This window comes from Leptinotarsa decemlineata, unplaced genomic scaffold (assembly GCF_025532065.1).
Source record: "Leptinotarsa decemlineata unplaced genomic scaffold, Ldec_3_MD MMD2_tig00000026_RagTag_RagTag, whole genome shotgun sequence".
Classification (NCBI taxonomy): domain Eukaryota; kingdom Metazoa; phylum Arthropoda; class Insecta; order Coleoptera; family Chrysomelidae; genus Leptinotarsa; species Leptinotarsa decemlineata.
Window position 1 is genome coordinate 8,680,809 of NW_027412539.1, and position 19,650 is coordinate 8,700,458.

A 19,650-nucleotide genomic window follows, 5' to 3' on the forward strand; every position below is an offset into this window, starting at 1 on the left:
CATTACTTGAATAGCAATACTAATTATTTCTGTCAAAAAAGAAGTGGAACGCTAATCTTTCGTTGCTTAGCCTTTTCTTCTTCCGAGTTCATGAACGAATAAGAGAGACTCCGGGCCATAAACACCAAAAGTTCCATTTGCTATGGATGGAATATGTATAGATAACAAATTGCAAATTGCTAATCGAATGGAAAATGAAAACCAAAAAACTTAACACACATATACGCACAGGAGATTTCGAAGCAGTCGATTTCGCGTCGTTCACAAGAACTCGGCTTTTCGCAGACCACAACTTGGCGAATGTTGCGTCGTGACTTGGGCCTGCACCCGTACAAAGTTCAACTGACCTAGGAACTAAATGAAGATGACCATAAAAAACAACTTGTGTTCGCTGAATAGGCTCTGGAGCAGTAGGCAAGTGACCGTTATTTTCATCGAAAAATCATCTTCAGCGATGAGGCCCATTTCTGGATGAATGGGCATGTACGTAAACAAACAAAATTTTCGAATTTGTATTGATACTATTCCACATGCGTCCCGAAAAAGTCAATGTTTGGTGTGGATTTTGGACTGGCGGGATCTTCGGTTCCATATTTCTTTGAGAATGTCGTTGGCAAGGCCATCACTGTCAACGGCGAGCACTATAGGTCGTTGATTACCAACTTGTTTTGACCTGAATTGGATGACCTGGACACCAACTACATGTGGTTTCAACAGAAAGGCGCTACGTGCCACACAACTCATGTCAGACTGGAAATTCTGCATGAGCGATTTGTGGGCATTCTCATCTCACATGGAGGTGATGTGAACTGGCCACCGAGATCGTGTAATTTGACCCCGGTATACTTTTTATCATGAGGTTTTCTCAAGTCGCAGATGTATGCGAATAAGTCACAAACCACAGCTGTCCTCAAAGCCAACATAACTCATGCCATCGGACAAATTCAGCCTGATTCAAAAGCCAGAGTCATGGAAAATTGGACGTTTGCATGCTCTCCACCTCTAGAAGCCATGGCGGACACTCGAACGATGTTATATTTTATACATAGAGGCGTTAATAGGTCTTTCAAACGAATAAAAAAATCGATGATATCTCACATATTTAAATTTAAAGATAGGAAGCGTCTAATGAAAGACCCCATAGTAGGAACGGTATCAATCAGTACAACCAGATGCTGAACTCCGCCAAGGAAATGAGGAACTTTCATCATCATTACCAGAATTAGTATTATTATATCATTTAGGTGAATATACTTTTTAATGTGTCATAAATAAAATAACATATATAACATATGCGGCATTTGAAATGGAAACCGTGACAGCTTTCCATGTGACGAATGGTACACTTAATCACTACATATTATGAATTGAACTGTCTGTCAGTCCCTGTGTCTGAATGCGATAAACTCAAAAACTACCGAACGGATTTTCATACGGTTTTCACCAATTGACGGAATGATTCAAGAAAGTTGTTTTAAATATAACTATGTTTTCCGTGAGAAGTCTGTGCTACATCCCGTTGTTTGAGTGAGTTTCATCAAAAGTTGTTATTATTATTGGTTAATGGCTAGGGTTTCGGGTTTTGCTCAAAAAGTTGATACATACAAAAAATGCTTCGAATGGTTCACAAAATTCCAGAACATTCCACCTCATTCGAAACTGTTTTGGAATTTTCTTCTTGTTTGTCTTGTGAAAGGTCCCAGACACTTGTTTGGGTCAGATCTTTCCTGCACTGATGAGGGGCAATACCTCGAAACCGATTTACTCGAATAATGTCAGCATGGTGCTGCTGCTGGATGAACGAGTAACATCTGCGAGACTAATCTCTGTGAGGTATCTTGCATAAAAATATGTCGGATATAATTCAATATCTAACTTAGTAGATAAGGACATTTCACCCATTGATTATATTCTTTCGAAACATTAACTTGGAAATATGATAATTTCGAGATTTTATTTCGAAATATTTAATTTTCAGATAATTAATGTTAATTATTTTCATATCACGCTGAAACATGATGAGCAATTTTGGAATTGATTCAAATATATATATATATATATTCACCTAACCTATTAGGTAACTTCATTTCAACCATTGATTATATTCTTTCGAAACATAAACTTATTTAATATATTGAGGTGATTTTTCTGTGATTCATGCTAGATTTTTTTAGTATCAAATCAGGATCAACATAACAGGAATATTTTATTACGTATTCTCAATCGTTTTCTGAGAAAAATAAATATTAATGATTCAAATCACCTAAAATCGACTTTTCCTTTTGAAATTCTAAGGTTTTTTGACCCAAGAATTAGTCAGTTTGTTATTGAATAAATACAGTCATTTACGTTGTCGTGAATATTCATACATGTTCTGTTAGAAGGCAATATCTATAAATTTTGTTATCAAAGGCTTAATTAATGTGAGAAGTTAGTTGTAATGACATAATTAACGAATCACATTTTTGAAATATTGACTTACTTGGGAATGTGGTCACAAAAAACATTTCTCGATAATATCATTAACCTTCATTAAAAATTAATTTATACATGGTGGTATACGAACATCATTTATTTAATTTTAAATTAATTTTTCGAATTGATGTTAAATATTTTGACATCTGATGAATTTCTGTTACTGGGTAGAAAGCGGGTCCCTGACATACACTGATAATCCAACTTGACCGGCAGTAATGAGATGTTTCTTTTCATTATGTAACCCATTAGTAGCGTTTGAAATAAATTCCTCAAAGCCCTCGATTAATATTTTGAGAAAAAATATCTCGAGCAAGTTTTCAACATTGACACGTTCACCTCTTCTGTGGGATGAATTCCAGCCCATGAAACATAAATGGGATTAAAGGTCGAAAGGTTTCTTTTTTTAATTCTACTCATGAGTACTCACTCATTAACGACTCTGCTAATGAGGAGGTGGCAACGTATTGCTGGCACCCACCACTGAAGATGCCTATCGTAGTTATGGGCGAAACGTTCGGAGTTATCTCACCATTGGGCCATGGCTACCCAACCTGCCCAACCAGGATAACAAAAGTTGAGTTTTTTGAGTTTTCATTACCGTCTCCTTTTTCTGGAAATAATCCAACGAAAACTTGACCCTCCCTGTTAGTCATAAACGGACATGTAATCGAAAATTTCGAAGAATACGTCAATTTTTATTTCTAGCGGGACTATTTCTGATATGGGAATCATACCCGAAGCTTCACCCCCCTGCAGTCAGCAACTACTCCCCCCTATTTTTTTCAAAGGCATGGGGGTCGATGGATACATCATTCAAAAGGTATTTTGTCCCTCTATTACTTCTGTAAAATTTTTTCAAAATTGGTTCATTCGTTATTGAGAAATTAAATGTTGAATGTTTTATTCAAGAAAAAACAGAAGATTCGATGTCACGCATTTTATTGAGGATTGTCAATAGCAAAGCAATTAACGGATAAAGTGTCCAAAATGACATTCATCTAGTTCCATACAATAATACAGTCTACTTTCGGAAGCTTTCCTTACATTATTGAAGATGTCCGGACCTATCTTCATTAACATCGGTCTCATATGGTACAGCATTGAGACAAGCTTGCCCATTACACTTGCCACAAGCTAAAGAGCATTGCAACCCCGCTTTCCTGCATCCACATATTATCGTATTGAGTAACTCATCTGGAGCAGGTAGTAAAATGGTCATGATAGGTTCTAGCAATCCGTTACTCATTATCCAACCCCATTCCTGGGGTTCCAAATCATGTCCTAACCAATTTTGAACTTGGTAATAAACACGAATAAAATGTTGGTGAGCTGCTCCACTTGTTGTTGGGATATTTGATAACTGCACATGTTTATTGGGCTTTGTTAGCTTGACATATTGTGCATAACGAAGATGATCGATATAGTATCTACAGACTTTGGAGCATTATAAACAGCTAATAAAGTTTGCAATCCACTATCAAATAATCTTTGAACCGGGCAGTTTTCTTCTTCAAATGCTGCGGCAAATTCATCCAAATTAGATAGTTTCTCGAATGTTCTTGAAATCGATTTTTTCCTTTTTTAAAGAGCGCAGAAGTCGTATCACAGCCACTTAAAGCGTGAAGGAACAACATTTGTTTTTTAGAAATTGAATATTTGTCCAAACTCTATTTCGTGTCGAGTATATTTCCGTTTTCACATTTGCTTTGCCAACTTTTTTAAAGAAAATTACTTGTTCAAGATATAGTGTACGCCCAATTAAAATCACAAGTAGATCAATATCTTCACCGACTATAATTGCTGTTCTTTGACGTTTAGATTCTTCAATAGCTGTCTCAATAATGAGAACACCTAAAATCGACTTTTCCTTTTGAAATTCTAAAGTTTTTTGACCCAAGAATTAGTCAGTTTGTTATTGAATAAATACAGTCATTTACGTTGTCATGAATATTCATACATGTTCTGTTAGAAGGCAATATCTATAAATTTTGTTATCAAAGGCTTAATTAATGTAAGAAGTTAGTTGTAATGACATAATTAACGAATCTCATTTTTGAAATATCGACTCTTAGAGAAGTATATTTCCGTTTTCACATTTGCTTTGCCAACTTTTTTAAAGAAAATTTCTTATTCAAGATATAGTGTACGCCCAATTAAAATCACAAGTAGATCAATATCTTCACCGACTATAATTGCTGTTCTTTGACGTTTAGATTCTTCAATAGCTGTCTCAATAATGAGAACATCCGCATCATCTCTGGCCTGTTCAGTGTTGATGTATTTGTTAATAAAAAATGAAAATTATTTATAATTATTTATTAAGTAATAATTTATAAACCTTAAATGAGCTGATTTCGATGGGGACAACCAGTTGATTTCAAATAATATTTGATCTGCGCTCACGCTGCCCTTTATCTCAAAAACGATTCAACATATGAAAAAATGTTTGAAACAAAAGTTGTAGAGAATTTAATTCTCTACAATATTGATACAATTAGCATAAAACCCATTGGAAACGAGATATTGGCAAAAAACGTGCAAAAAGTCGTTTTTTTTGACTTTTGACCCCCAATTTTTGAAGTTGCGGCCGTCGAGTCATATGTGAATTTTGAAAATACTTTTATGATGCCAAAATACAAAGTATATACAAATTCACAGCTGAGTATGTCAACTTTCCGAAATACAGGCCTAAATCGACCTAAAGTGACTGGAAAATTAGTTTTTTTTTACACTGGTAGTTTATGTTGAATCTAGTTGTCGCAGAACAAAAAGTAGATAGTTGACCACTCACATCTTCACGAATTATTATTCAGTCATCCTTGTTCGTTGTATTCCAACATGGTTTATTGTACTGAAGAAAGAATAGAAATTGTTGCAACCTATTATCGAAATAATGAATGTGTTGAAGCTACTGCAAGAATTTGTAATACGAATCATCCAGACCACAACGTGAGCCACAGAAGACCTGTGAAAGAGAATGCCGATTTCAGACTCCGGAAATCTTCAATAATGTAAGTAGACTGTATTAAAGAAGTAATAGAGGGACAAAAGACCTTTTGGATGATGTATCACTCGACCCCCCTGCCATTGAAAAAAAAGAAGGGTAGTTGGTGACCGCAGGGGGGTGAAGTTTCGGATATGATTTCTATATAAGAATTAGTTCCCCTAGAAATAAAAATTGACGTGTTTTTTGAAATTTTCGATTACACGCCCGTTTCTGACTTACTGGGGGGATCAAGTTTTCGTTGGAACACCCCATATATCCTTCGTACACAGGCCCAATCGGTTAAAATACATGAAGCGACTCAATTTCAAAAATTTTGCTTTCGAAATAATGCTTTTGTATGTGATAATTCATCTACAGGCTTGGGATTTCATTAAATGATTTTAAGTACACCCAAGTCATTTGCTTAGCAACATTCCGAAAATTATGAATTTGCAAATGCTTTAACGTATGAACTTTGGTGCACTAGCGATTTTTAATTTTTTTTAAGAAAAAAACAGAAGCACTACAGGAAAATCCTTAAAGCGCCCTTAGAGCGGTGCCTGTGCGAAAGTAGCGATTCACATTGGATTTGAATCGCCGAAGAAATAATCCATTTGGAAAAAACGTTACAATTTTATTTTTTTTTTTCATATTGTGGGAATCCCCAAAAAGGTCAATGAAAAACTCATTATAGTAGACCATAGAAATTCAAGGTTCTGCCACTGATTATTTAGACGGAAATCATATTTTTGAAAAATGTGTTTCTTGCTCACGAAAATCACTTACATATAAAAATAGAGATAACACTACTTTTCTTGAGAAATATTTCTTCTTAAGTGTTGTCATTATTAATAAACAAAGTTCCTTTGGACCACCTGAAGCGTTAATCGGTTACCTACGTAAGATTTGTGTATACCAGTTAGCCAGGTTCAAAATAGAGAATGAGAAAAATTCAAAGTCAGTTTCATGCACTCCACTAATCCACTAGTTGACCCAACTTACCTGCTTTCTGGTGTCTTATTGGTCTTATCTTTTTCATGGTCGACCAGAGTGGAGGATTTATCTTTTTCATTGACATTTTGTGGTGGTGGCCATCGTGATGTGGGTGGGACACTCTTAATCTAATTAAAAATTTTTGTTCTTGATGTGGATGGTTCTCAACAGATGGTGCGAAGGTCGAGAAAATTTGGTTATTTCACGATGATCAATTATTTAGTATACAAGAATTAATTGTGTCGATAACGTCTATATTAAATCAATTTCATTTACTTCCAGTAATAGTAATATATATATATATATATATATATATATATATATATATATATATATATATATATATATATATATATATATATATATATATATGAAATCTGAAGTTTTCACGGATAGGAATATGCTAAACTGGTTTTCCGGGTATTTGATCCATGTATGTGATATTATCTCTAATTTCACTGACGTTTCGACAAAATCTCATTTGTCATTATCTAGGTGTGCTAATACGTGTTCAGAAGTTTTGTTGACCTTGCTCAACTCACTTCTTACTATACTGGTAAAACGGTATTCGTTACGTGTTCAGATATAGAGGGTCCATAAACACTCTACTACCTACTACTTAAATGTTGTTGAGTTTTACCTGAGTTCTTCTTCTTCTTGGTTGACCTCATCTCCCCGTTAAGGTATCGAATATGAAATCTGAAGTTTTCACGGATAGGAATATGCTAAACTGGTTTTCCGGGTATTTGATCCATGTATGTGATATTATACTTCAGATTTCATATTCGATACCTTAACGGGGAGATGAGGTCAACCAAGAAGAAGAAGAACTCAGGTAAAACTCAACAACATTTAAGTAGTAGGTAGTAGAGTGTTTATGGACCCTCTATATCTGAACACGTAAGGAATACCGTTTTACCAGTATAGTAAGAAGTGAGTTGAGCAAGGTCAACAAAACTTCTGAACACGTATTAGCACACCTAGATAATGACAAATGAGATTTTGTCGAAACGTCGGTGAAATTAGAGATAATATCACATACATGGATCAAATACCCGGAAAACCAGTTTAGCATATATATATATATATATATATATATATATATATATATATATATATATATATATATATATATATATATATATATATATATATATATATATATATATATATATATATTTATATATATATATATATATATATATATATATATATATTGGTTGGTATTCAAGGTTCGATATTTATGGCGGGAATATTTATAATAATTTTTTCAGGCAAGGATTCGGATCCATCACTTCGAACAATTCGAAAGACACGAGACGTTAGCCAAGTGCAATAATTCGCGAGAGGACGTAATTCGTTCTATACTTTTTCTACGACTGACCATATAAAAGAAAGGTACAATATGTTTGTTTGAGATTATGTCTTTGGATGATAAACTCATTCAGTCAGTCAGAACTGACACGCGTTACCACATTATATAATAATGTCAAATAGTGCGAACTGGTATTTTTTGGTGTGTAAAATATTTTCAAATCCTTTTGCTTGGCTGTTATAGTCCATAGATTTACCGGAAGTAGGCTTTGAAGGCGTTTGGCAAATGAAATATGATTGGCTGTTGGCTGGTGAGGTCGAATAATTCAGTTTTAACCTTTATGTTGGATCTCACTATTTCAAAAATTGTTGCAAAAAGTTCATAAAAAATGAACAGAAGAAAAAAGCGGAATTGTGTTTCTTTCGAAAAAAATACACACATCGGAAAAGTCTAGGGATATTTTTAAAAATGAAATCCAAATCTGGATTCGTCTGTAAACAAAACTGTGGCCCAATCATTTGCATCCCAGTTTTAATGTTCTTGACACCACTCTAATCTTCTACCGCGATTGCCTCTCGACAAAGGAGGACATCCAAGTGGCCTTCTGTTGTGGAGATCTGCTTCATGCAGTCGATTTCTGACAGTATCACGACCAATGGTTACCTGGTGCGTCTGCTGCAACATGTTAACCAACTCAGGTGCTGTGATTGTCGGTTGTCTTCTTGCGGTTATGACCAAAAATCGGTCTTGAACTGCAGTTGTAGCGCGTCCTCGCCCTGGATGTTGTTCGGCTGGTCTGCCAGTTTCACGGAAACACCGCCACAATCGACTGATAACACTTTGGGAGACCCCCAAACGAAGAGCTACATAATTTTGACGCATGCCACCTTGAAGAAGCCCTACAGCTCTATTCATCTCAGCCAATGGTAAGTGATGGCGTTCCATGTTAAAGCACAATATTTCCAGTTTAATTGCTGAGCAAGAACTGCATAGAATGTACAAACTCGACACTTTCAGATTATTCATTTTAGCCGAAAACCTACAGTTTGTAAAAAACTTGATGAAATATTAGTTATCGTTTTTGCAGGCTTTGTTCAACCCATAGAAATCTACAGGGTGGTCGAGTGTACCAATTTAATCGAAATTAAACGACCTCATGCATTTATTTTTATGATATTTAGTATGTTATAAAAATATCTCTAGACTTTTCCGATGTGTGTATTTGCCATCTGGAGCTTCCTTAATTAATTAACTTATTTGTTCAGTGCTAAGCGTCGACGATTTCTTCGGTTTATAACCATCAGATTTGCGTTTTAGAGAGACACGTAATTTAGAATAGTTGCTAATGTCAACATTTTTTTGATATTCAGGGTACTTCTCAGCATAGAGTACATTGTCTATAATGACGATGTTTTTAAAGTTTTTTCTGAATATTCGAAATAATCGAGAAGAACGTTTTTGGAATTATGTTTTTCTTCAATCTCCATTTCATAAAATTTTCGAAATTATATTCGTATTTTTCTCTTGATTTTGCTGGCAGCAAATAATTCATCACAATATTTGCTTGCTCGGTAATATCTGCTGGGAGAGCACAAATTTCTTGATCGTTATCACTCATTATGAATTTTTATGAGATTCGGAATGACAGTTCATTATTAAAACAATTGGTAGTTGATTGACGGATATAACTACATTCATTACCAACCCGCAAACTGTTGAACAATAAATTCACTGAAAATATGATTTTGATTTTACAAATAATTTGGAGAGAAAATGCACTGATTTTGGCCTTTGGATAATTGAATATATTCATGAGATCATATTTCATATCATAAGTGTTACATATCTCATCATTTTTTTTTCAATTTTCACAAGGAGTGGTATTAGTGAAGCCATATTTACAACTGGACATAGGACATACGAGATACTGGTAACGACTCTCAAAACCAGCGAAAATTCTTCAGAAAATATGCAGGCATCTGCAGAGAATGACGAACAAAGAAATCGTTGTGAATAAAGTTTCGATAATCACTTGCAAAAAACGTGTATTTCATTTGAGAATAACTGATAAGAATTGTAATGTCACTCTCAACAAGAAAAAAAAAGAACTGTATTGTTTTATAATTCAGTTTGTAAGTGAAAACATATGAGGTACGTATTTCATGCATATATCCAGCCGAAACTTCTCAATTTCACTACAGAATATTATATTTAGTTTCTTATCGAGTTGAAATATTTCATACTTGAAATTTTTCTTTAAATTTCAACTGAAGGCGAAAATGCCTCTGTTTCCAATATAACTTTTTGAGTAAATATCGAACTGAAGTTTTTTATTTGTTTGAACAGTTGAAGAAATGATGTTTATAAATTTTCAAAAATCACTTATGTAATTCAGTTTACTAACACAGTATTATATTTACAAAATGGTGCTTCAGAAATCTGTTTATAAATTAAACTCTATCTGAAAATGTTTTAACTCATACCAGTGACATGGGATTGTAAAATCTCATTACTTCAAATGAAAAATATAGAAGTTCCTCCCATTTAATTAATGGTTTAAAATTATTGTCAGGTTTATTACAATGCCATCAGTAATTTTTTCTCACGACTTGTAACAAACACCTTGCTATGCGGTTGGCCTGCCTTCAATAAATTTGATAAACACGTTGGACGAATCCCAAAGTGTTTATGAAGGAAAAAGCCGTTCGTGTGTAACTAGTTTTTTTTCATAAATAGTCTGGTTGTGGCGTGAAATATATTTTATCGAATGTGATACACAATTAAGAATATACCTACGTATATATATGCTTATTTCCTCTTCATTAGTTTTTTAATGCTTATTGTGTACGTTAGATGGAGTAGAGAGTTTGAAACAGAAATAGAAATGAAAACACAGAAAAACAAGAATTTTTATTGGTACACAGTGTTTTACAGTCAACTTTATTGAATATTCGATTTTGTCACGTATTTAAGAGAAGTTCCAGTATGTTATATAATTTCTGTACCTGAAACAAAAAATAAATTATTATTTTTATTGGCCGTAAGTTGGAAACAAATAGTATTGTATTATTTGACAATTTTCAATAACAATGTTCGGAATTCTTAGGTATTTTCATTTTCCAGAATCTGGAAAAAGTCTAATGAATAATTTTGAACTGGGGTATAAAAAGTTATTCGGACGTCAGTCGTTAAATGGAGAGGATACAAAAGCAAATTTTGAAAGTATGGCAACTGCCATGAGTTTTTTTTTATCCGTTGTTTGAGACGTATGTTTGAAAATTTATAGAATTGTTTCGGATAATAGAAATTGTATAAGACAAGTTGCTCACAAAGAGTATTCACTTTTGGTTATCTTCTTCATTACAGAAAAATCGAAATTAATGAACAAGTCGGTGCTCATGAAAAAAAAATATCAACATTGATATTTTTGATAGGTAATTATAATTTTCGAATCTTGATAATTTTGAGGAATTCCACATATTCTCGACATCCAGTCTATCAAAATGCGTACAATTCCAAAATATTAAACATTTTGCTTTCGTGTATAAAAATTCAAGATAAAATTTTATATGCTTCAATCGTTTGCAAAATTTCATGAATTATGGATTTGCACATATAGAGTGGTCCAACGAAAAGTATGGACCTTGCTTTTCTCCTTTTTTTGTAACTTAACGCAAAAATGCTCGGACAGGCCAATTTTGCTTTTGAGGGAGACACATTTTAGATGTATTTTTCTACCTGTGCCATCAACCCCCTAGCGAGGGTGAGTAACAACCCAAAAATTTTAAATGGAAATTGGGGTCGAGTGATACATCATTTGAAAGGGCACAAAACTCTCTTTCCAATGATACCTAATTTGTTGTATTTACTCTTGAATAGTTATAAAAAAAGCAAGAACATTTGTTCGATATTTTTGGTGTTAATGAAAATGCGGAGAAAACTGCATTTTTATCACTACTACATTCCTCAATTTCTCTCGTGCGTTTTTTGGTACAAATAAAATTAGCAGATAAGTGTACAAAAATAATATAGGCAAACGTTCATTGATTCAGTTCGGTTGCTTTTGAAATTATTTCAACTTTACTGTAAAAATGGTTTATTCTATTCCTGAACGAGTTGAAATTATTAAACTTCATTATCAACATAACAGTTGTGCCAGACTTACTGCTCGCCTCTTTAATAACAATCATCCCGGAAAAAATGTGAATGATTCGTACGTTGCCAAGTTAGTCCAAAGGTTTGTCAATACCGGATATGTCTGTAATGTGAAACACCAGCCACGGAAACCGATCAGAAATGAAGCAGTGGAAGTCGCTGTTTTGGGAAATGTTGAAATGGATCATACTCAAAGTACCCATCACCTTGCTGCAGCCTCAGGTGTCTCCCGTTCGTCCATAATACGGATATTAAAATAATATAAATTTCAACCGTACAAAATTAAATTAGTACAAGAACTCAATGAAGATGATCCTGATAGAAGGCTGCAATTTTGTGAACAACTGAGCCAGTTACTAATTGATGATCCGCACCTATCATTCAACACGTGCTTTTCCGATGAGAGTACATTTTTTTTGAATGGAGCTGTGAATAGGCATAATTGCCGTTAACCCACACTCATTCCGAGAGGTCCATACCCAGTACCCTCAAAAAATCAATGTCTGGTGTGGCATATTAGGTAGTCATATCGTAAGGCCACTTTTTATTCCTGGGAATTTAACTGGTGAGGTCTACCTGAGCATGCTTGAAGATACAATTGATCCTCTCATAACAGAAATAATTGAAAATGACCAAAATCATAATGATGATCGGCTTCATTTCCAGCAAGATGGAGCACCTCCTCACTATGTTGCTCCGGTAAGAGAGTTTTTAGATGACCGGTTTCCTGGACGGTGGATTGGAAGCAGAGGCCCCATCGAATGGCCTGCCAGGTCACCTGATTTATCGCCTTTAGACTTTTTCCTTTGGGGACACTTGAAAAATAAATGTTTTGCTACGCAGCCCGAGTCCATAGAAGATCTTCGCCAACGAATTACAGCAGAGTGCAGATGTATAACACCTGATATGCTACAGAATGTTAGGAATAGATTTGAACAAAATCTGTATTATTGAATAGAAGCAAATGGGTCACATTTTCAGCACTTGCTGAAGTAGGATTCTACTAAGTCAATTACACATTTCAAAGTACTGGGTTGTAGTTGTAGTAGTAGTCATAATACCTATATGTTTGAGTGAAATACATCAAATTAGGTATCATTGTAAAGATAATTTTGTGCCCTTTCAAATGTGCCCTCGCTAGGGGGTTGAAGGCACAAGTAGAAAAATACATCTAAAATGTGTCCCTCCCAAAAGCAAAATTGACCTGTCCGAGCATTTTTGCGTTAAGTTACAAAAAAAGGAGAAAAGCAAGGTGCATACTTTTTGTTGGACCACTCTGTATATCAACATATTAAACGCAATAGTGATATCGATAATCCTTGAGAAAATTATTGTATCTACAATAAAACTTGTCAAGGTGGATTAGAAAGTTTACACATGCATAAAGTCACTATAATTTCAATCTTTTTGTATGTTGGAAGGTGAAAATAACAAAAAAACAAAACCTCAACAATCCTATGTATCGTTCTCTAAAAAGTGTCCTTATGAATTAATTGACAACTTCCTATAAAAATTTAAGTCCATTTTCATAAAATACTGACACATAAAAAAACCGCTACTCTAAAAAAAGCTCTAAGAAAAATATGGAATTTTCAAACATTTCCTGAATTTATTTCAATAGCATTAGTTTATTCATTCACTAATTTTTTTCATGCCAATTTCAATTTGATTAACATATAGTAATAGTAGGCGTGGAAGATATTTCCTTTTCATAAGAGTAAATATATATTCCCAGATTATTTGTGCGAATGGAATCTTTGGAAAGGTATACTAGAATGAATAAATAATTTTTACGTCGATAATGCTCGAAGATATTTATTCCAAACAGAGAAAGTTCATATATTATGAACGTTGATAATATTAGAATATTCAATGTGAAGATTATGTATGACTTATTTTTCTTCCTAATTAAAACTCTAATGCGGCGATAACACATTTGATGAATATTCACAACTGTCATATGAATAATCTTTCCATATAAGAAACGTCTTGTATAACCAAGATATCATCATGAATGTTGAGTATTATTTTGTTTTTTGACAAGAAAAATAGAAATTTTTTTTCAAATTCAAGTCGAAAGATGGAGTTTGATCAGTCACACTAGTAATATGTCCTTATAAAGGACTTCTGTTGCCATAAATATTGATGATTGTAGGATTCTTCTATTTGTAATGCTTCTTAAGTAACTCTTACTTCTTCAAGAATAATTACATGTAGAATATGTGCGATTTTATGCCAAAATACTATAAGACAATGTTATAAAAATCTTATACATCGTTTTCTGAATGGAGTCGATACTGGTTGTTCAAAATATAGAAAGATCAAAACATGTACTGTGTCATTCGAACAATGAGTTTTATCCAATATACACGGATTTTGTAACAATCGGAAAATTGTTCAAGTAGGCTACTTTTTTAGATTCAATCAACTCCCTCATAAGGTTCAGAAATAGATGTTGAAATTTACGTCACATGTTTATAATATACTCGTTGGTTGATATGGGAACGTCATTATCGAAATTAGCTCATCAGGTGAGATTTTTTGAAACACTAATATAATTTATTTTCAAATAGAAAAGTACAATTGAATTTATTTCCATTTTCTTTTTTCCATGTTGTACAGTGTCATCTCCAAAGTATGCACCATATGGGAAACTTAATTATTAAGGGATATTCGACAAAAATTCATTCCTGATAAACGTTTGTGCATCCCCTAAAACTGAACATGCACCAACGAAAAACGGTAAAACACACGTAAGTTACCATCTGAGTTAAGGTTTACTTTTTTACCCATTTTTTTTTCAATGGGGACTACGAAAAATTAAAATTTCCTAAAATATAAATAGACAGCATTCTGTATACGACGGTTTTTTTTAAAAGCCTGCAATATTACAAATCACACAACTATGGTGTTAACCACGGTAAATTTTTTTGAAAAGTAACATAATTTTCAAAATTCTTGGTGCAAAGTTATTTATTTTTTGTTAACACCAAAAATTACTCAAAATTGTGCAGTATTGTAACAAGAACTTATTGTTCAATGATATCAAGTCACAAAACATTAAAATAAAATAGGTACTTTGGAACAAACTCATTGATTTTCTGGAGATTATTATGGAGAATTACTTTGGACAGGAAAATTGACCGTGGTTACACAATTACTCGTATATTACGTTTGTTTTACAGTATTTTGTTGGTGCATGTTCAGTTTTAGGGGATATACAAACTTTTATCAAGAATAACTTTTTGTCGAAAAATCCTTAATAAATAAGTTTCTCATATGGTGCATACGTTGGGGATGAAACTGTATGTATTATAGTACAAAAGTGATATTCTAAATTAACTATTTTGTTAAATACTATTTTTGTCGGAAGCTACAAGAAGCATTTGATGAAATTGTCTGGTAACATAACAATTAACAAAAATGTTATAGCTTCTGTTCCTTTACCGGTATGATGTTGAATATATTGCTGGGAAATATAAAATTTCAGCGTTGGAGATATCAGAGAAAAAATTAAATTGACACTGACTCCCACCCGTCCATGTATTTATGTAATGTTTCATGAAAATCCGTGCTTTTTTATTATATCGTCAGTTCACAGAATTTTCAATATAAATATTGAACATTCAGCAACAGTATCTAGAAGATGTCCAAAATACAACCCATCTTTCTGGATTGTCTTATTTAGACCGTCAACAGGATATAAATCAACGAATGTTACCTGTTCTGTTGTAACATTAAGAAATTATTGTTTCATTTTACTCCATAAGTTCGTTTCGTATTGTGTTAATTCTGTTTCATTAGATGAGAGGAGCCAGGACAAAAGGGTATATACTGTATATAGGGACGGAGGTTGACCAAGAAAACTCCATTTTTATTTCTGAGGATTTATTTTAGCAAGATTTTTAACTTACAAATATCCTACATCTTTCATAATTTTGAGGATAGAGAAATCTGACTTTTTAAACACGATCAACATTTTCAAGGCATATACTTTTCTATAGAATCATCACTGCTTTAGTTAATAATTTTCACTTTTCAATAGAAATATATCCAGCGACTATACAAGATGATTCAATCTGCAAATGCGAAATAATGCATTTTGATTGTAAGGTTAGAAATAAAAAAATAATAACCATTGTAATTCTCTTGCTATGTTTCAAGTAAAATATGAACTATGTTCTGCTCATGCTTTATTATTGTCTAACGCAAGACAAATCGACAGAAAGCATGCATTATTAGTTATTCCATTTCGATCAAATTTTAGGATCAAATCATTCGTCTACTACTAAATGTTAAACATTAACAATTTGTTCATTGGAATTTGTTGTTGAGTTGGCTCCTATATTCAGTAGCCCTTAACTGTTTCTTGTCGTTTTTTCAAATAAGTACAAATAATTCCATAATGGTAATATCCAACATCATATGGAATATTCACAAGCATCTAGAGAAGGACACGCAATGTGATGAAAGTAAATATTTGTGTCAACATACCAAATTTACAAATATTATCAGTTCGTTCAGCTTTGATTAATTCCAACCCAATTTTCCGTAATTACATGAAATTGTTCGCTATCTTCGCTTGGTTTTTCATTTTTTTCCTCAAATCATAATCACTTGTATTCCAACTAACGTTACATTTTCAATTTTCTGAAATTTCAAAGGAAAAATTTAGTGCAGTTGATTCTTTTTTATTGCTTTAAAGAAAGAAAATAAGATTTTGTTTCATATGTTTGAACTAGTTTGCATGAAATATCAATAAACATTATTAATGTTCATCGTCCTACACAGGTTTCTGTAATAAACCAAAAATATTGTTAAGAAACAATAGAACGATCCATTGCCAACCACGACATATGTTTGATAAACTTTAAATTATACAAACATAAAACGGAAACAATACTTCATTTTCAGGGATATGGCTGATGCATAAATGAATTTTTTCAATGAACAAGTTGTACAAACAATGCATTTCAATTTAGTACAACTCGTAACTAACATTCTTGTAGTTCTTCACAAGTTTCGAGAAATACATACTCTTCGTTCGGTCGTTCTGTATAAAGTGATCAAGTTTGTGTGTGGGCGACAAACTCGGAGTAAGTAAAATAAACATTACTCTTTGTTTTCTGGCTGCAGTTGTCTACGTCGTATAGTCAATTGCACTTTTCAATTTTATTTTCTTTGACGCGAAGGCGAAAATTTCATATTTCTGATGCATTACTTCATTTCGTTTGCGACGTTTGTCAACAGTCATTCAGAAGCGTTGGTTTACTTTGGAAAATTGAAGTGAACCGAAATATGACTCCGGTGAAAATATTTTTAGCTGTAAAAATACGTACATACTCGAAGTTTACATTTTATTTATTATTACATCGCTGGGTAAATTGGTGTTAATCAAGTTGAGTAGGTTCGGCCATTCGTAGAAGTTTTATATTTACAAATATAACTTTTACTGTTGTGAGATCAAGTGCAAGTTGAGATATGAAGGCGGCTGAACTCTTTGATAGACATTTTTTGTGGTGGTTGAGGTCAATCATCCGTTATTACAAAATAATTACGAATATTAGAATCTCATCAAATTCATCTGAGAAAATCACAAATTGAAGCAACATATTAACCTGAACCTGAATCAGTGGTAATCTATTTTGATTTCGTTCATAATAGTAATTTACGTAAACAGTCCGGAAAAACCTGTTTTTTTGAACGAATGGACACTGTCGGCTGGTCTCTAAAGCAGGTGTTCATGTTATGACTTCAATTTTTTTCTCGAAAACGAAGCTAGACATGAAGAAAACACAGGCGACGAGAAAGTTGTATTTTCAGTTAATTATTCTAAAAAAAATCAAAAACTACAGTAACAAGTTAGTGACGTATTTTTTCCCCAATATTGTTGGATGTGGTGCCCTCTGTGGTGTCCACTGAACCTAATAATTTCGATCTAGTTAGGGCTAAATTAGCGCCTTATTAGTTAAAATAATTAGCAAATTTCGAGCAAAACGTTGTAAGGATTTTTATGATATTTTATAAATAGCTTTTTAACTTCAATGCCCTATATCTCAGAAACAAAGCAACTCCGGACGGTCGGTAGCCGATCGGTTCGACGTGGGTGCTTTGTTCACTCACTCGAATTGACCGCCGTGTTGGTCGGTGGTTCAAGCCCCAGGCTTAACGATCGATATTCACTTGCTATCGTCCAACCCGTGTAAGGAATCACACGTTAAAAGGTAAGACATCGTTAATCGATAGCTTGCACGAGTTTCAACTTTTGAGGGTTGTTGTCCGTAGGGGTGCGACAGCTGATTAATGGAAAACAGATTTAAACAGACTGATTTGTTCATGAGAACTTTATTCCAAAAACGACCTAACGAATCACCCTCTGAAGTTTCGTATCGTAGTTAGAGAACACCCTGTAAATATAGTATTTTCATTTATCATTATCATACTTGTTTTGAAATCAGTTTTTACAAGCTTTCTACTAAAGCATGTTTATGAACGATTCAAGTGAGCTCTTCGTATGAGTTTATGAAAGCAATTTTTGAGCATTCATTTTGGTTTTCACCAATTCTTAGGTTACCAGAAAAAAGTTTCGGAAATCTAAGGGACGACTTGATGAGAGAAAAATTCGTAAACATGATAATATTATCGAACCGTATTATAATGATTATTGTATTTCTTAATGCTCGGCATTTTTGAACATTGAATATTTAGGAAGATCAAACTGATCTTCCTCTTGAAGATGATCACTTGGTGATCGAGATGTTAAAATAACGGTTTATTGTTGAGAAAAAACTCCAGTAATATTCATTACTACACCAAAGGTTCCAAACAGTGCATCATAAGTACTCGGCATTTTTGATAAGTCAATATAAAGACACCAGTATTCATATATTATTTATCTCACTTCTTTCTCGAAAACCAAAAAGGAAACTTTCACAGCTTTCTGTTTTTGACCATCTTTCTATTTCAATATAAATTATTTGAATCTTTTTTTATATTGCTCAATCTTTTTTTTTAGATCTGGTTCATCCACAATTATACACATTGCTATCTGAAAATGATATTGAAATCTTTTACTTCTGTGAGGAATAGATAAAAAATTTATTCAAATTAACGTGTTGAAAATAATATCTCGGTCTCATCAGCAAAATGTTGAATACTGTGAATTGAGAGTTGAAATTATTGTCTAAAATATTGAGTATAGACTGAAGTCTGAAGAATCACTCTTGAAGATATCTACCGCAGACCAAACATCAGTACTAAAAACCTACGGACCTTGGTTAACAAACCACAAAATCAGTCACAATAACTGCATATTCTTTGATTCTACCATATTTATGTTATATTGCATTACTTAAAAGGTGTTGATATTACGAAAAATGTCAGAATCGTTCCATGAATGAAATCGCATAATGAAAACTCTATATTGAAAAATTATAAGGCTTGAGAGTGTTTATACCATATATTCGTGGAAACCTTTTATATTTTTTTCATCAAAATTTTTCAGCAATAACTACAAAACATCATTTTTGTCAAGGTTTTTTATAGTCTACAAGTCTTAGGTATGTACGTGCCGTTTCATTTCATTGCTTTATTTGTTTCGTATATTTTCAAGTACAATGAGTTGGTATCAGGTTTAATACTCCTATGGCAGTGCTGTTTTTTGTGATAGCCTTTTATGAGGCCTACTTTATGCGGCTATTTGAAATGGTGATTGTCTTTACTA

At 33.2% G+C, this 19,650-nt stretch overlaps 1 long non-coding RNA gene across 1 annotated transcript in view; it reads right to left on the minus strand.

The window, feature by feature from the left end:
* Positions 1-10,661: 10,661 nt before the first annotated feature.
* LOC111508822 (uncharacterized) overlaps positions 10,662-19,650 on the minus strand; it is a 200,438-nt gene continuing 191,449 nt past the window's right edge. The window contains exon 4 of the long non-coding RNA XR_012464640.1: positions 10,662-10,777. This is a non-coding gene — a long non-coding RNA (uncharacterized lncRNA). The remainder of the gene's footprint in view (positions 10,778-19,650) is intronic.